Genomic DNA, 20,216 nt, shown 5'->3' on the forward strand with positions numbered 1-20,216 from the left:
TATTCCTATCTTCCCAAAAGTGTTTAATTTCTTTCCATATGTTGTCTTTGCTCTACTCGTGTGCCATGTCTCTTAATGACGACGAATTTGTCAAATAACTGGAACTTGCTGTAAAAGGATATTGCGTAGCTCTGTATGTTCGTCGCCTGTATTTGCGTTGCTCTGTTTTACCTTATCAGTAATCATTTGCATAACGTCATAGTCAGCTTCGTCTGGTGTATTGCAGTTGTGTATGTACGTCTCTGTGAACGATGTGGAATGACAGTCTACGTTACGCGATGTCGAAATGACCTTTGTTCGATTAACTGCTTGTTCTTCTGCAGATAAAGCATGCTGAAATTCTAATGCCTGTTGTATATTTTCATCCTTTAACATTAAATATGAATTTTTAAAATCAATAACTGCATCGTGTTGTACCAAAAAACTCGTACCTAACATAACGTCTGTTTTCAATAAGGGAACAATCCAAAAATTTGACTGGAACGTATGACCTGCAACAGAAAATGATAAGTGTGTCTGTAATTTTACATCTACTCCTTTACTAGATACTGCTCCTTTTACTTTAGTTTTGCCTAATGGTAACATAGGATAGGTATTCTCTTTGTTACATTCGTTTAAAGTTTCTTCATTTATAAAGGACATAGGTGACCCAGAATCGATTACTGCTGAAAATGTGGGAAATGGTTTTTGGAATAACTGGTTTTTCATGCAAAAGAGTGTCTCGGATGTCATAAAAAATAATAACATTTTCGTGAACAAGATTCTGTGTGTCAAAAGTATTGGTTACGTCGCTGGAAGATGCAACCTGTACTGTATCTAGTCAAATTCTTTCTCACGTGCTGTTATTTGCGGAAGGATGCTGTGGCATTTCGTCTATTTGTACAGTTCTGTTATTTCTTCCTGACGTATTAGGTTCGGGATGATATCGACTGTCTGGTTCGTTCATATCAATCTGTTGTTGTGGACGATTCTGCTGCTGATAAGACCGACTGTTACGCTGAAAACTGTGCTTATTACTTTTACGTCTGTCATGATAGTCATTGCTATAAGGCGCGTTGCGATAGGAGTTGAAATCATGCGTCTTCTGTACGTAGTGATTTCCTTGTTGTGCGTTACTATTTGGTGGGGCCGACACTATACGTGTAGTCGGCGAAACATTAAAGCTTGGTTGACCTTGCACATTACACTGTTGGTTAGGTATGCTATCCGGCTGGTTTTGTTGTTGTTATGGGGAAAACCCTCTTTTGTGCCAAAATGTGTCTGCGATAGCTGAAAATTTTGTACATACTGATGATTAAAATTATGCTGGTATTTCTTGTCATTTCAGGAGTGTCTAATGAAAACAGTCACTTTCAGTTAAAACTTGTCGTATCAGGTTTTCTTTACTCATTCTTAATCCTAGATAGATCGATAGTTGAAGAGCTGTTTTGAAAGATATAAAGGACAATAAAAGAGTAGATAGCAGTGCAGAAAACTAAAAACGAAACAGCACTACTACGGCTCAGGGCCCTGTGCACGCTACGGCACATATTCATCGAAGTGTAATGAATCCCCTGAGGTCACTTACGCGCTTCAAATAAATTTTAATTTCGGCGTTACAGGCCAAGCCGGTGGAAATGCAAAAACAAATTGTTTTATCCAGTCCAAAGAGTGTATCTGTGTTCTGTCATTCTTAAATAACTTAAATTTTCTCAGCGATAGAAACTGTTTGTAATCAAAATTATCGCCTCTGAGTGACTGAGCACGTTCAGGATTGCATGAGAATGTATTTGTCTGTGTCTCTTCGGAATCTAAGTCAAGTACTCTGTGTAAATTAACTAAGTTACACTGGCTGTGTGAGTGTGACAAACGTTCAAGATGTGGCTTATGCTGTGACGTGTTAGAGACTGAAACATTTTTCATTTCTGTCACTTTAAAACGTTCGTCAATTTGGCTGCTCTGTTGTTCAAATTTGTTATCGACTTTCGTATCCAGAGTGCGTGAAAGTTCTGCTGACATTAATTTAAACTCGTCGCGTTTTCTGAACATTGTTTAGGAACTGCACTAATTTCACCTCTAAGTAATTTTGTTGTGTCTGCATATGTATTACGTAATTCTTGTGCAACGGATCTAATTTCTTCACGACTATTCCTAGCACAAGCCTTAATATCCTCTCGTAATTGTTCTTTAGTATCATGAAATTTCACGGAAATGGCTGTAATATGTTCATTGAGCTGTTAAATAGGGGTGTCAAGTTTTTCATTAATTTGTTTAAACGGCCTGTCGTGATTTTCATTCGACTGTTTGAAACTTTCATTAAGTTTTTGTTTGAGATTTTCATTATGTTGTTTGTTCGAATCATTAAGTTGTTGTTTGAGATTTTCATTAAGTTGTAGCAATAATGCCATAACTTGATCCATGCGAAAATTAACTGCTGTATTCTCTGTGCTGTGTGATGGTGTATCTGCATTTGTCACGTTTTGTGTAACCATTTGGTCATTCTCTGATTCTTGAAAAGGTTTGCCAATTGGATGTGCACTGTGTGTCACTTCATCGGAATCAAATAAATCTGACGTATTTTGACTACATTGTTCATCTTCGTGAGAAACATTTATCAGTTCACTGTGCAAATTTTGCAAATCAGGTGTGTCAAACTGGACAGCGTTCATTGTACCGGAACGTGTCGCGTCATCAATTGTCGTTAAATTTAGTGTGGACGTAATTGATTATGTTTGTTTATCATTTGAAATAAAATCATTACTTGTGGTCGGCATGCACTGATTGTCTGTAATTGGAGGATTATCATTAAGACACTGAGTGTCGCTAGTATTATCGGTTAAATTATTCGAGTCGACTTTTTTACTCATTAGGCATCGCGATGTACTGTTAGCAGTTTTTCACGGCATTTTCACAAATCAAAGTTAAGCACAAAATCAAACAAAGGCAAAGGAAAAATGGAACAAATACAATTACAACAAAGAGTAATAAATTGCCGATGATGTGTGAAAGAACGAGTGACAAGTTCGTAAATGCGTTGCGCCAGATGCAAACTACATTTAACATTAAGTAAATAAGAGCAAATATGTAACTGACTACATCTCAGAAATTCACAAATAAATACGATCCTGGCCGGTTGTCGACGAGTGTAACCTCCCCACAGACAAATAAAATAATAAGTATAACATTCACATTTAGAGTAATGTCCCCACAATAAAAATATGTATATGGCATTTACATTTAGTGTGACATCTCCACAGATAAAAAAATATTTATAATAACCTCCCAATAGTAAAAATACAATTATTTATAATTCACATTCTAGCATAACCTACCAGTAATACAATGTGACGAATTTCTCAATAAAATTGTGGCTTACTTATAACCTTTCAATAATTAACTGACTGTGAATCTAAATTGGTAAATTTGGACGTCAGCAGTGCTGCGTCATGGCCCTGAAAGATCATACTGAATAAATTAAAAATTATTACCTCAATAAGGTCGCCGTGTAACGCGTATGTATGTGCTCTTATAATACATTTTTCTGACACAGGCTTATGCAATACTGGCCAATAGATTTTACATGTATAAAAGAAACAACTGATTTGTCTTTACAATAATCAGGATAACCATGGATTGGAGAAATTAGTAAAATCTTTAAATTAAGTTGAATGACTGTCAAAAGTTAATTTTTATAAGAAAGATTATTATTAAGAAAGTTCTATTTAAAAGCATTTACATGGGACTTGATATAATAATACTACATATGCCCAAGGCTGCTTTTACCTTATACAACATCGCTCAGGCACCGCCATCGCTCCACACGACCGGCCCAGCCAGCTCGATACACAAGACTGCTAGCAACTACTTAGTCCTACTGCCACTCAGTTCTTACTGCATACAACACTGCTCTCTGGTCTGAGATACTATTATAGTTTACATATCGCAGGCAGCGCGTGAGCAATCCATCTAAATTACATCTGCTCGAGTGCACTAGCAACAAATTCCTTAATCATGGACCTCTTACAGAATGGTTCAAATGGCTCTGAGCACTATGGGACTTACCATCTGTGGTCATCAGTCCCCTAGAACTTAGAACTACTTAAACCTAACTAACTTAAGGACAGCACACGGTTCCATGCCCGAGGCACGATTCGAACCTGCGACCGTAGCGGTCACGCGGTTCCAGACAGTAGCGCCTAGAGCCGCTCGGCCACCCCGGCCGGCGGACATCTTACATGTTCTATTTGGATTTCTTTTGTAGGGTCTGACGCTTTTTGGGATCGGACTAAAGTCACCTTTCGTCCTTCTGTAATAATTCAACCTTTGCTTCAGTTGCTGTCAGGTGGGGTAAAAGTTTATATCTGAAAGTCGTGTGTATACTTGTCGACAAATGATTGGCCTTTAGTTCTGCTCCAAATTCGGAGATTATATTGGCTGCGGCAGCCAGGTTTTGACTGTGGACGTCGAGGTGTAATCTTTAGTTGTGGACGCCATTTCCTCTGCGTTACGCAGAGCAGCTATTTGCGACCTACCCCACACCGTCGTCCGCCTGCTTTGCTGGGTGGTCACGAGCTCGCCTCCCGTGCAAGCGGGCCCTGGTTCGATTCCCGGCCGGGTTGGAGACTGTCTTTCCGGGGACTGGGTGTTGTGTTGTTGTCATCATCATTTCCTCCTCATCACCGGCGCGCAAGTCGCCAATGTGGCATCGAACGAAATAAGACTTGCACTTGGCGCCCGAAGTTCCCCGAATAGGGGCCTCCATGCAAACGATGCCATACGTTCCTTTCCCACACCGTAGGATTTCGCCTATTGTCTGCCACCGGAGTGGTTTCCTGCACTTAATTTCCGTACCCGATCCAGGGCTACTGGGCTGCTCGCTATATTGTGACGGTATCACTACTGCAAGCGACAAGGGATAGCAGTCGCCAAAGTACTGTGCGCATACTTTTCGTTACCAAATTGCTAGGCGCACTCCAAGGCTGGGCGGCTCGGGTTCCGCACCTCCCGGGCGCGCGAGTCAGCTGTCGGATGGTGACTGCTGACTGCAGATGTCCGCCAAGCAGATGAGCTGGGCAGCAGCGGGAGCTGCATATCTGCAACTACAGGCTGATTCACGTAGTCCTATTACAGCATTCACGCGGTATATACCCGGCGCACTTGCGCAGTAGACGATTATAACGCACGAAATGCAAAGAGAACAGTTTGATCTCTTGCAAAGTTATTCGTTCCACCGAGCGAAACACAAGGGGGACCATGTGATGCAGTGGTACGTCATTCGATTAAATTAATTCTGTGAACACAAGGTTCCTATTTAATAAGAAATTGTATTTATCATTATTTATTAAGTAACTGTTAGTCTGTTATGTAGGTTACTTCTCTTATGAATCACAGACTCAACAGTTAGTTTTATATTACGACACTTATTTACACATGTATACGTATATCTACATTTATATTAAAACAGCATTTTGAGCAAGGAGGATCCACTGATTTTGGGAGCTATTGCCCTGGCAGTGACAGTAATCTACATCTACATCTACATGGATACTCTGCAAATCACATTTAAGTGCCTGGCAGAGGGTTCACCGAACCACCTTCGCAATTCCTTATTATCCCAATGTCGTATATCGCGCGGAAAGAATGAACATCTATATCTTTCCGTACGAGCTCTGATTTCCCTTATTTTATCGTGGTTATCGTTCCGCCCTGTGTAGGTCGGTGTCAACAAAATATTTTCGCATTAGAAGGAGAAAGTTGGTGATTGGAATTTCGTGAGAAGATTCCGTCGCAACGAAAAACGCCTTTCTTTTAACGATTTCCAGCCCAAATCCTGCATCATTTCCGTTACACTCTCTCCCACATTTCGCGATAATACAAAACGTGCTGCCTTTCTCTCAACTTTTTCGATGTACTCCGTCAGTCCTACCTGGTAAGGATCTCACACCGCGCAGCAGTATTCTAAATGAGGACGGGCAAGCGTAGTGCAGGCAGTCTCCTTATTAGGTATGTTACATTTTCTAAGTGTCCTGCCAATAAAACGCACCCTTTGGTTAGCCTGCCGCACAACATTTTCTATGTGTTCTTTCCAATTTAAGTTGTTCGTAATTGTAATACCTAATCTTCGGATTAGGTCACAACGGCGACGAAAACGGGAAGTCAGACGTTGTTGGGTTCGACCGCTACTGATATGAAGGGATGAAGGCATAGAAATACATCGACTGCTTCTCAAAGAACTCAGGTCCGAAGATCTGCAAGATTTACGGAACTTCGTGAGGATGGATATGGCCTGTTTCGAGAAGCTGCTGTCTATGACAGAAGATAGAATTACCAAGTGTGACAAGGTCACGGCCTTCCGAGGTGGCCGTGCGGTTAAAGGCGCTGCAGTCTGGAACCGCAGGACCGCTACGGTCGCAGGTTCGAATCCTGCCTCGGGCATGGATGTTTGTGATGTCCTTAGGTTAGTTAGGTTTAAGTAGTTCTAAGTTCTAGGGGACTGATGACCTCAGATGTTGAGTCCCATAGTGCTCAGAGCCATTTGAACCATTTTTTCTTTTTTAGCCACAGATAGCACAGTCCACCATTTCAAAATGCGTTGTGGATGTATGCTCTGCAATTTGCAACACTTTAAAGGACCAGATCTTAAATGTTCTGGCGTAACCACAAACGTCGGAACGAAGGTGCGGAACGCAAGACCAGAGAAGGCGGTGAGGAAACTGCGGCCAATGGTACGCGGAATTGGACTGCGCCGCACCAGTCGCACCCGCTGCAAGACGGGAATAAATAGCGTTATTTGATGTATCTCCAAAGTTAAGCATTGTCAACTGCTATCTAGAAATAAAACTACTAACGTTATTTGTTTGAAATTGTAGAGAACGCTGCTTCCCTTTGGCACCCTAGTAGCGACGGGTGGGCAATACCCCACAACTGGCCACCAACTTTTTATTTTATTTTATTTTATTTTTTTTTTTTTGCACGTGCTTTATTCTCTCTTGTCTTTAATTTGCAGGGGCGTGTATTGCTTTAACAGTTTCTTGTCGTTGTTGCTAATCAGTGTTTTCAGGTTGGTGTTGCAGAAACTTTTTTGGACATATTTTTGTCTGTTTGTTGCATTTGTGTCTTGCAACGTGCCCACCAGTCCTGTCCCGCCCCCTGCTCCAGCGTGACAGCCGCAGGCGTCAGATGCCACGCGGCTAATGCAGATGTTTCAGTTTCAGACGACCCAGATTGCTACACTGCTCAACACGGGGCAGCAGCTACTCTCCAACACTGCGTGCCCGATTCGAGATGCGCCGCCGACTACAGCTGCTGTACCACCTTTTAGTGAACAAGAAGTGGAATGGCTCCAGTGGATGGCCCAGTCTGAGGCGCACATCATCGCCAACAACGTACCAGGTACTGTGAGACTTCCCTATCTACAATCCTGGAAATTGAAATAAAACACCGTGAATTCATTGTCCCAGGAAGGGGAAACTTTATTGACACATTCCTGGGGTCAGATACATCACATGATCACACTGACAGAACCACAGGCACATAGACACAGGCAACAGAGCATGCACAATGTCGGCACTAGTACAGTGTATATCCACCTTTCGCAGCAATGCAGGCTGCTATTCTCCCATGGAGACGATCGTAGAGATGCTGGATGTAGTCCTGTGGAACGGCTTGCCATGCCATTTCCACCTGGCGCCACAGTTGGACCAGCGTTCGTGCTGGACGTGCAGACCGCGTGAGACGACGCTTCATCCAGTCCCAAACATGCTCAATGGGGGACAGATCCGGAGATCTTGCTGGCCAGGGTAGTTGACTTACACCTTCTAGAGCACGTTGGGTGGCACGGGATACATGCGGACGTGCATTGTCCTGTTGGAACAGCAAGTTCCCTTGCCGGTCTAGGAATGGTAGAACGATGGGTTCGATGACGCTTTGGATGTACCGTGCACTATTCAGTGTCCCCTCGAAGATCACCAGTGGTGTACGGCCAGTGTAGGAGATCGCTCCCCACACCATGATGCCGGGTGTTGGCCCTGTGTGCCTCGGTCGTATGCAGTCCTGATTGTGGCGCTCACCTGCACGGCGCCAAACACGCATACGACCATCATTGGCACCAAGGCAGAAGCGACTCTCATCGCTGAAGACGACACGTCTCTCCATTCGTCCCTCCATTCACGCCTGTCGCGACACCACTGGAGGCGGGCTGCACGATGTTGGGGCGTGAGCGGAAGACGGCCTAACGGTGTGCGGGACCGTAGCCCAGCTTCATGGAGACGGTTGCGAATGGTCCTCGCCGATACCCCAGGAGCAACAGTGTCCCTAATTTGCTGGGAAGTGGCGGTGCGGTCCCCTACGGCACTGCGTAGGATCCTACGGTCTTGGCGTGCATCCGTGCGTCGTTGCGGTCCGGTCCCAGGTCGACGGGCACGTGCACCTTCCGCTGACCACTGGCGACAACATCAATGTACTGTGGAGACCTCACGCCCCACGTGTTGAGAAATTCGGCGGTACGTCCACCCGGCCTCCCGCATGCCCACTATACGCCCTTGCTCAAAGTCCGTCAACTGCACATACGGTTCACGTCCACGCTGTCGCGGCATGCTACCAGTGTTAAAGACTGCGATGGAGCTCCGTATGCCACGGCAAACTGGCTGACACTGACGGCGGCGGTGCACAAATGCTGCGCAGCTAGCGCCATTCGACGGCCAACACCGCGGTTCCTGGTGTGTCCGCTGTGCCGTGCGTGTGATCATTGCTTGTACAGCCCTCTCGCAGTGGTCGGAGCAAGTATGGTGGGTCTGGCACACCGGTGTCAATGTGTTCTTTTTTCCATTTCCAGGAGTGTATTATCAACTGCATGAAGTGCAGCGTTCCGCCTCATTCAAAAACTCTTTCCTAACGCCACTCCGAGTGAACTTAATAACGACCAGGTTATCGTCTTTCTAACAGACTATTATGACCAACAAATGAATGTGGTAGCAGCTAGGTATCAATTCTTTAATTGCAACAAACGGTCAGAACAAAGATGTCGCGAGTGGGTAACAGATTTGCAGGGTATGACAAGGAAATGCAAATTTTAATGTGCTTGCGGTGCTTCGTATGCAGACATTAAGTTGCGTGATGCGATCGTGTACAATGAGCCTCATGTCAATGTCAGAGAACAAATTTTGGAACAATCCGATCCATCATTTCAGCAGGTAGTGCAAGCACTAAGTCAGTACGATTCCGGTGCCTTGTCGGTTCGTACACTGCTGGCCACTAAAATTGCTACACCACGAACATGACGTGCTAAAGACGCGGAATTTAACCAACAGGAAGAAGATGCTGTGATATGCAAATGATTAGCTTTCCAGGGCATTCACACAAGGTTGGCGCCGCTGGCGACACCTACAACTTGCTGACATGAGGAAAGTTTCCAACCGATTTCTCATACACAAACAGCAGTTGACCGGCGTTGCCTGGTGAAACGTTGTGATGCCTCGTGTAAGGAGGAGTCATGCGTACCATCACGTTTCCGACTTTGATAAAGGTCTGATTGTAGCCTATCGCGATTGCGGTTTATCGTATCGCGACATTGGTGCTCGCGTTGGTCGAGATCCAATGACTGCAAGCAGAATATGGAATCCGTGGGTTCAGGAGGGTACTATGGAACGCCGTGCTGGATCCCAACGGCCTCGTATCACTAGCAGTCGGGATGACAGGCATCTCATCCGCATGGCTGTAACGGATCGTGCAGCCACGTCTCGATCCCTGAGTCAACAGATGGGGACGTTTGAAAGACAACAACCACCTGCACGAACAGTTCGACGACATTTGCAGCAGCATGGACTATCAGCTCGGACACCATGGCTGCGGTTACCCTTGACGCCGCATCAGAGACAGGAGTGCCTGCGATCGTTTACTCAACGACTAACCTGGGTGCACGAGTGGCAAAACGTCATTTTTTCGGATGAATTCAGGTTCTGTTTACAGCATCATGATGGTCGCATCCGTGTTTGGCGACATCGCGGTAAACGCACATTGGCAGCGTGTATTCGTCATCGCCATACTCGCTTATCACCCGGCGTGATGGTATGGGGTCCATTGGTTACACCTCTCGGTCACCTTGAATGGTGGCTACAAGAGCCACTGCGCCAGAGATTGCGCCAAAGAGTATTCTTAAGCCGCCTCCACTGTGCTTGTCGAGAGCTCGTGGAAGTCAGTGCTTGGAGAGAGCTCGTAGTAGTCAGTGCCTGTCGAGGTCTCGTGGTAGTCTGTGCTGAGATGTTATAGCAGAGAGTGTTTGTTGAGATGTGCTATTAGGAGTGTTTGTTGAGATGTGCTATTAGGCAGAGCTTGCTGAGATGTGATATTGGAGAGTTCTGGTTGAGATAATGTAAGGATTAGAGTGAATTTCATCAATATAAATGAGGTAATAACTCAGTTTGTTTTTATTTCAGTATCATAAATAATGCGTCATTACAGGTTCAGTCAACAAAGCATCTGGCATGTGTTCTTGTATTAGAGTTTCATTCTGTTTTCCTTACGCAATTATAGTATTTGTAATTTTCTTTTATCACGTCAATATAAATGGTATTTGAAATTTCTTGTCTTGTTGAAGAAGAACCGTGCCAGATGTGTGCGTTGAGTCACACTCCCACACACAGAACAATTACATTTGTGCTTTGGTTTTGTAGGTTTTATAGTTGCTGGGGACTTAATTAATTAACTGTGTTTATGAAAATTTTCATTTCATTCTTTGTTGTTGTTCTTTGCAGTCAGATAGCGTAATAATACTAATCAGGGCAAACCGTTTACGAAACAGCGTAATAGGACATACAGCTACTAAAAACAAAAAGTATTTTCAATTATATTTAATTAAGCCCCCATGCATGTGGCGACCCTCCCAGGATCGTCCCTTGGAATTCTTCTGATTGTAAAAATAGTTTACAGTAGTATTGTTGTAGTAATTTGTAATTTAGTAATTGTAGTCTATTTTGCATGTGTAGATTTGGTAATTGTCATTCTTCTAATGGTATTTTTCAAAATTTAATTTGTGTTGTCTTGTCTACGGGTTTGACAATTTAGTACAATTATTTCAATTGTTCGATTAATCGTGTTTGAGGGAAACATTTTATGTAAATGGTATTGTTGGAGATAAAGAGTCATTGTGTGTAATTTTCGTACAGTGACGAATTTTTTTATGTTTTGTAAATGATTACGCGATCAATGAAAAAGGCGAAAATGATGGATAGTGAGAATGACGAAATTGTTAACATGGCGAACTCGCCAACAGAGGAAAACAGTATGATGGATAATGAAGTGGAAAACAATGTAATAAGTCGGGAAAATAGTCCGGAACCATTTCAAAATTTTTCTCAATCAGAAAACTCACAGAATCCGAGATTAACGACAGAAGATTCTGAAATAGTATTGAACACATATAGCCTTACAGCTATGACGAAGGAAGTTGGTTCTGCGGGAAATGTTAGGGGCGAAAAGAATTTCGAACCGGCTGATATGGAGCAGTTGATGAGTGCAATATTAAATTTGGGATCTCGGTTAGACTCACGAATAGGAACAATGGAAACACGGATGGGAACTTTAGGATCTGAATTTAAAACAGAGATGGGAACAATTAAAACAGAGATGGGAACTTTACGATCTGAATTTAAAACAGAGATGGGAACTTTGGAAACACGGTTAGACTCACGAATAGGGACATGTTTCAAAAATATGAAAGATGAATTGAAGAAAGAAATCAGAGAAGAAGTACAACCAATTTTGAATGCTCACAATAATAGATTAATTGCAGTAGAAATCAGACAAAGGGAGCAGGATAGAGAACAGGAAGAAAGAGATCGCGTGATAGTACAGAAATTTTCAGAGTTAAATTTACAACATGCAAAAGATAAGGAAGAAATATTTGAGAGAATCGAGGAATCCGTACCAAATGACAGATTAAATAATCTAACACAACAATACGAACAGTTAACTACCAAATGTGTCAATACTGAAACCCGAGTCACGACACTTACGGAAGACGTAAATAAACAGAAAGAACAATTAGGTGACTTATCGGAAAGAGTTGAGGAAATTTCAGATAAACTGACAAATCTTAGTTTACATGGGGACAGAGATTCGGATGATACAGCTCCATTACCATTCGCAGAAACCGAAGAGTACCAGAACATAAATAAACATGTTGAAAATCAGGGAAAATTTAATGAACGCGTTAAAAGGGAAGTTGAGGCATTACGAAAGGAAGTCAAACAGATCGAAGGCGAAATTGTAGGAAAAGACAGCAAAAGAAATTTGGAATCACAGATATCAGAGGGGTTTGAAGAAAATAATTTGTTTCATTTACGGGATGCGACAAGAGAGCCACAGGCGCGCGAACTTGACAATAATCGTCATTGGGACTGGGACAGACGCGGTAGGTCTTTGTCGCCACGAGGCGAAAGTTTTGACTATAAACACTTTTTGACTGTTCGGAAATTTAAGATCTTCCGCAACTCTAAGAATGACATACATCCATGTGCATGGTTAGATCAATTTATGTACGCACTTCACCAAATTGGCCCCTAAGTCACAAAGAGGAATTTATGTGTGGATATTTAGAAAACGAACCGGCGACGAGGATGCGCGCACTCATTAGAGATTGTAATAATCTGAATGATTTTTATCATGCATTTCTATCGGCATATTGCTCCGAAAACACGCAAGACAGAGTCAAACACAGTCTTATTATGCAGCGTAATTTCAAACAGTCTGAGTTCCGCACGCCAGCGGAATATTTTGAAGACATGATTCGAAAGAATCAGTTCCTTTCCAGCCCTTATAGCCCGGCTGAATTAATTCGCATTTGTTTAACTAAGCTGCCACAATCCATAAGACAAATTGCTTTAGCTGGAAGATGTAAAGACGACATCGAGACTTTTAAGACTTTGTTGCAAGAACTTGAGTATGACAACGACGACGGGACTTCTTGTAACTTTTTCAGTAACAGTAATTACAATAGATTTTCAGAGAAAAGAGATAGTGATCGGAACGGGCGTTATATGGGTAACTTTGAGAATGACAGACGTAACAGACAGGACGATACCAGCCCTATGACAGTAACAGACGTTCTAACAGAAATTACACAGACAATTACAATAGCGGTAATTCGTACCGGAATGATCAATCATACGGAAACAGTAATCGGTATTATCAAGACAGAAATTATTCAAACAGTAATAGAAATTCTTACTACAGAAGTAATCAGGGTAGTAAATACAACAATAATTTCAGAAGTGACAGTCGAAATTATACAAGAAGTAGTTATGCAGACAGACAGGAAAACAGAAATTTTAATAACAGACACAACCAAGAATTTGCATCTAACAGACAGGAGGGACCTAATTGGCATCCTCCACGCGACAGAACTTCTGAGAGACAAGTGCAAATCGTTGAAATTGATCCGCGAAATGACGCGAATAATCAAAGACGTGACGCAAACAATCGACAATGACTTGTAGCTTCGGCTTCTGGCAGCAATATAGACGGTTCAGAAAGTACTGACACTACGACTTTACACTACGTACGCCTGGAAGACATGTGAGACATTTTGTTAGACGAAAAGGAAAATAATGTAGACGCATTTTTACATCCTGTTATTGAAGTATATGTGGGTAAGAATAAGTTCACTGCAGTTTTAGATTCTGGGAGCCCATTGAATGTCATTAGTGAATCAGTTTTTCGTATATGTGAAAGAACTATTGCCTGTCCTGTGTTACCTATTTCTAAAACTACAATTCGAGGTGCTATTTCTGAAAAAAGTGTGGAAGTCAAACAACAGACCAACTTAAATTTCATTTGTCAAGGATACGAATTTTCTGCTAATTTTATTATTGTTCCATTACTCAGTACACAAATTATATTAGGTATGGAGTTTCTTAACACACATAAGGCAATTTTGAACTTTAAAGAAGGAAGTGTGAATTTGACTGTTGCCGGAATGCCGAAATGTTTGAAATTTTTCGAGTGTTTAACAAGATCTGAGTCAGATACAAAATGTTTAAGGTTTCTTACTTCTGATGCTTTCGTTGAGCATTATGACGACAATGTGTTCATTCATGACAATGACAATAGATACAGGGACACGATGGATGATATAATTAATAGCGAAGAATTAATTAATGAAAAGGTTAAGAAAGCTGAAGTGCCAGATGACGTTGCAAGAGAAGAGCTGCACCACATTTTGACTTCACATGCTACAGTGTTTAGTCATCACACAGGAACTATACAAGGCTTACAATATTTATTTAAAGTAAAAGAACACACACCATTTCGCGGGAAAACGTACGCTATTCCTTTGGCTTACAGAGACAAGGTTAAGAATGAACTTCAGTACATGTTAGATCAGGGCATTATTGAGCCTGCAGTCAGTCCTTACACCAGTCCATTACACGTTGTTCTTAAAAAGGATGGGCCAATTATTTTGGTTCTGGATTCCAGACAGACAAATAATATAATCATTCCTGAAACTGACCGCCCACAAAATTTAGATGAAGTTCTACAACATTTCCATGGAATTAAAGTTTTATCGACGATTGATATGCGCACAAGTTTTTGGCAGATAGAACTCCACCCTGATTGTAGAAAATATACTGCTTTTTTAGCCTTTGGTAACTGTTACCAGTTTCGGAAATTACCGTTTGGACTTACTGTATCTTCAGCAGCATTCATTCGTAGCTTAAATGAAATTTTACCTGTTTATCTTCGTGACAATATTACTTCATATGTTGACGACATTCTTATTGCTAAACGTTCTTGGAGTGAAGACAACAAAATTTTGGATTCATTATTACGTATTTTTGCACGAGTTGGCATTACAGTGAACTTGGAAAAATCTGAATTTGGTCGTTCACAGGTGAAATTTCTCGGTCACATTATTTCTACAGAAGGTATTCTTCCTGATCCAGAAAAATTAGACGCTATTCGTAATTATGCTGTTCCTACTACAAAACGTGATGTTCGTAGTTTCCTTGGTGTCTGTAAATTTCTTAGACGCTTTGTTAGATTGGACAATTTGGCCACACCTCGTTTATGTGAACTATCTGGAAAGAAATCTAATTGGTGTTGGGATGAGGAAGCTCAGTCAGAATTTGAACAGCTTCGTGGTGCTTTAGTTGCTGCTCCACTTCTTTCACATCCGGATGTATCTAAAGATTTTTGTTTGGCGACGGACTCATCATACAAAGGCCTAGGTGCACATTTATTTCAAGAGATAGAAGAAGACGGCGTTGTAGTACAGACGACTATTGCATTTGGAAGTCGTGTTCTCTCTAAATCAGAAAAGAATTATTCGATTACGGAACTTGAAGCTTTGGCTGTTGTTTGGGCTTTCACAAAATTTCGGACATTTTTGTCTGGCAGACATACTAAGGTTTACACCGATCATCGTGCTCTGGAATTTCTCATGTCGACAAAATTAACTCATGGCAGATTGTCACGATGGGCGTTGTACCTACAGGAGTTTGATTTTAGTATTGTTTACATACAGGGTTCTTCAAATATTGTTGCTGATGCTTTATCACGTGCACCTATGGGTTTGAAACAAAGTGCTGAAGAGGACTGCATAGAAAACAATTATTGTTTGATGTATATTCAAGGTGTTGCGTTTGAGAACTTTATTTCGTCTTCGCTCCAGGACATCGCTAAGGAGCAAAATAAGGATCCAATCTGGAAGGACATTAAGGAGAAGTGGAGGCGAAAGGAAAGCGTAGCGATTAGACAGCATTATTTAGTCCGCAATAACATTCTTTTTAAACGAAAATCGGTCGACAACTCCGTTTGGTTAGTTTGTATTCCTGATGAGTGGGTTAATAAGCTGATTTGGTATACGCATTTCAGTTATGCACACTTTGGTCCCAGAAAATGCTTTCATAAATTACGGGACAATTGCTACTTCAGTAATATGGAAAAACGTATTCGATTTGTTCTTGCCAAATGCAAATTATGTCAAAAGGCTAAGCCGCCAACAGTTTCTCACAGAGCACCGTTGTTTCCTATCATTCCAGCGAAATTAAAGGAGATGGCTGCAGTTGATTTGTTCGGTCCAGTGGTTCGATCTACTAATGGTTTTGCGTACATTTTCGTAGCAGTGGAGTTGACGTCAAAATATGTGTGTTTTACACCTTTACGAAAGCAACAGCTCGTTCAGTATCTAACGCTTTTATCAAACATTTTCTTAAAGAAGTTGGTCATGTTGATAAGGTTATATCAGATAATGGATCACAGTTTCGTTCTAAAATTTGGCTTCGTACTCTACAGCGTCGTAAAATTAAACCAATCTTCATTTCACTTTTTCACCCTCAATCTAACGCTTCAGAGAGATGGATGAAGGAAATCAATAAATTGTGTCGTCTTTATTGTCATCAGAATCACAGAACATGGGATCAGTATCTTCATATTTTTCAAAACATTCTGAATGAACTCCCTAATGATTCAACTTCTTTACCGCCTATATTGATATTAAAAAACAAAGCACCGACAAATCGCATTTCTGAAATAGTTCCTTTTCCGCCTTCACGGAAACTGCGGCATTCTGAAGTTGTCAACCTGGCTCTAGGAAATATTGCATCTGCGGCTGCTAGAAGAGAGAGATCAGCTAAGCGTCCTGGTCGTTCAAAAATCTTGTCAGTTGGTCAGAAGGTGTTAATTAAGTCCCACCGTTTGTCTCACAAAGGAAAAGGTTTGTGTCGCAAATTTTTTCTGCTTTATAACGGTCCATATAGAATTCGTAAAATTATTCATGATAACACTGTCGAAGTAGAAACTCTTAAATCTCGACGCTCTAAAGGAATACATCATATATCTAACGTAAAAATTTTTGTGGAATGATATACTTTTAAAAATTTTTTGTAGAATGACATACTTGTGAGAAACTAACAGCTACATGTAAACATGCTGAGAGTACAAGGATACCGCGCTGTGTTTTGGCGGTGGCACATACTCAAAGCAACAGTCAAGTCTGCGCGCCGCACAAGGCAGTCGTTGACCGCGAACAATTGCTTCCTACGTCACGCGCCTACAGCTGATCGAGCGCTCAGTGCGAATGCACTGACAGCCGTAAACAAATACACAGTTTAATTTCTCCGACTAAATTCAGTATAAAGCTATAGTGACTTGATGAATTATGGTATTAACATTCAGTATTTTTTAGGATACCGTTGTATAAAATATTTAAGAACTTCAGGTAAATTCTGTGTGTCTCCGACGTTAAGAGGACTTGCTATCGAGAAATTTTCAGGAAGAATGTAATTTCTAAGAAGAAACTAATTAACTAAGAAGGGTAACTATTAATTGAGTTCATTTTTCAGGTAACATATTTCCACTTAGGTACGTACTTTAGACGTAATTTGCTGCTCGCGATTACGTGATTCATACTTTGTGCTACTTTCTTGTTCTATGAATTTACGTGTGAAGCGACGTGCTTGCGTACATTAACTGATTTTGACAATGATTATTAATGAACTGGGTTGTGACTTGTGTATATTATGCATCGCTTGGCTGCACTGCTTTTTCACTGATGTCATATTTTTTAATTATGTGCCTGCTGTGCTTATTTATTTAAATTATAATTGTAACATGATTATTTGTGCTGACTGTGTTTATGTATGTAAGTTATATTTTGTGATTTATCTGCTTGCGCCTTCATGTTTACTTATTAAGATGACATATGAACATTTATTTGCTTATGCTGATATAATGCTAATGACATGTTTACTGCTTTGCGTATGGATTGCATATTTATACATATCTGTTGTTGTCATAACTACTCTTTAATTTGGTGTATAGAAATGCTGATGTACAGTGTACGAATATAGAGTTTAGGTTACACTATGGTATAGGTTACAGATTGTTTGCTTGGCAGAGCCTCCTTGTAAGGATTGTGCTGCATCCACTTTTTGACATTCTGTTCTCTACTGGTATATTTACTCGCTATTGCTTGTTTTGCTTACGCTAAGTGCCTTATATTTTTAAGATAAGAAAATGAACTGCTATAATTCGACGAACGACATTAGTACAAGAAACTTCATAGAAGTCACATGAGCTGGAGGTTTTATGGAAGCTGTATAACTTTATGCTAATAGGAAGGAAGCTAACGACATGTCATACCATTACTAGGTTTAGACCATTAACAGTTATTACACTGCATTTTTCGTGAGCAATTGAAATAGGAAGTGACACTTGATACAAGAAATACTCCACATGTTTGCTTCTGCCATAATTCTTGAAGTGGTGTACACACTGTGAAATATTGTGATCATTCACATTCCGTAATCGTACTTAATTACTGAGAGTTATTCGAACTAAGTCTGTTAGAGGTCATGTATGCATTTCTTTTTTTTTTAAGAGAGGAAGTATTTGCATATCTTGGCTCACTGACAGTTGTTCAACAACAGTACATTTGATCTTGCTTGGCAAACATTGGTCTTGACATGATAACTATGACGATGACCTAACTATTATTGACTGTTATCCATTGCTGCCACTACTACTTGATACACATGATGAACATCAGATTTTGACAGAATTACATTTACACAGTTAACACTATTCAGTTATACAGTAGTACTTAATGTGGATGAAAGATGAGTGAGTGTGTTTTGTGTGTTTTCCTTTCCTAATCCTACCCACCTATCTCCTAAATATTATTTTATTTGTTTGTTGTGGCTTGCACTGACACCCATAAATATTATAGGTTTACTGATATTTGAGTATTTGTAATAGTTAATATGACAATTATCTGACATCATTGGAGTGTTTGTTATGATTTGTATGTTTAGTGTAAAAGCATTTGTATGTGCATTCAAACTATTGTTCATGCCTGAACTGTCTGATTAGTGATGGTAAATATTATGAACTGTTACCTGCACTTTTTCAACATAATGTATGACACTAGGACATGTTTAATTTCTGCTGATGAACTGTGTGATCAGTGATAATGAATATCATGAACTGTTCTCTGGACCTGCTCATCATTGCTAGGTGCAACTGATGGACTACTTGTATGGAAATGAAGTCACTTGTTGCTGTCTGCACCTACTCAACATTGCTGGGTGCCACTGATGGACTGCTTCTACTGAACTAATGTGACTTGTTGCCGTGTGTACCTCTTCAGCTTTACTGGGTGCAACTGATGGACTGCTTCTACTGAAATGATGTCACTTGTTGGTGTCTGCACCTGCTCTCAACATTGCTGGGTGCAACTGATGGACTGTTTCTGCTGAAATGATGTCACTTGTTGGTGTTTGCACCTGTTGACCATTGCTGGGCTGGAATTATCAACTCTTTGTTTTTTTTTGAATAATTAATAGTATTTTATGTGAACATTTGTATAAACTTATTTTTTGTGTATTGTGCAAACTATTATGTAAAGTCACATGTATGAAAAGAAGTTGTATTGCTTACTGTATTTTATATATTAGGTTATTGAAAAGTCAGTGCAAAGCCAAAATTGTAACTAATTATGTGATATTTAGGTATTAATATTATCTTTTATTTTTATCTGTATTTTTCTGGACGAATTTGGTGGTATTTTCACCACCAATGCTGGCAAAAATACCATCAAATTCTGGCCTGTGGAGGAGGGGCATATGAAAGGTGGCTACGCTGAGCCACTGCGCCAGAGATTGCGCCAAAGAGTATTCTTAAGCCGCCTCCACTGTGCTTGTCGAGAGCTCGTGGAAGTCAGTGCTTGGAGAGAGCTCGTAGTAGTCAGTGCTTGGAGAGAGCTCGTAGTAGTCAGTGCCTGTCGAGGTCTCGTGGTAGTCTGTGCTGAGATGTTTTAGCAGAGAGTGTTTGTTGAGATGTGCTATTAGGCAGAGCTTGCTGAGATGTGATATTGGAGAGTTCTGGTTGAGATAATGTAAGGATTAGAGTGAATTTCATCAATATAAATGAGGTAACAACTCAGTTTGTTTTTATTTCAGTATCCTAAATATTGCGTCATTACAGGTTCAGTCAACAAAGCATCTGGCATGTGTTCTTGTATTAGAGTTTAATTCTGCTTTCCTTACGCAATTATAGTATTTGTAATTTTCTTTTATCACGTCAATATAAATGGTATTTGAAATTTCTTGTCTTGTTGAGGAAGAACCGTGCCAGATGTGTGCCTTGAGTCACACTCCCACACACAGAACAATTACATTTGTGCTTTGGTTTTGTAGGTTTTATAGTTGCTGGGGACTTAATTAATTAACTGTGTTTATGAA

This window comes from Schistocerca serialis, chromosome 8 (assembly GCF_023864345.2).
Source record: "Schistocerca serialis cubense isolate TAMUIC-IGC-003099 chromosome 8, iqSchSeri2.2, whole genome shotgun sequence".
Classification (NCBI taxonomy): Eukaryota; Metazoa; Arthropoda; class Insecta; order Orthoptera; family Acrididae; genus Schistocerca; species Schistocerca serialis.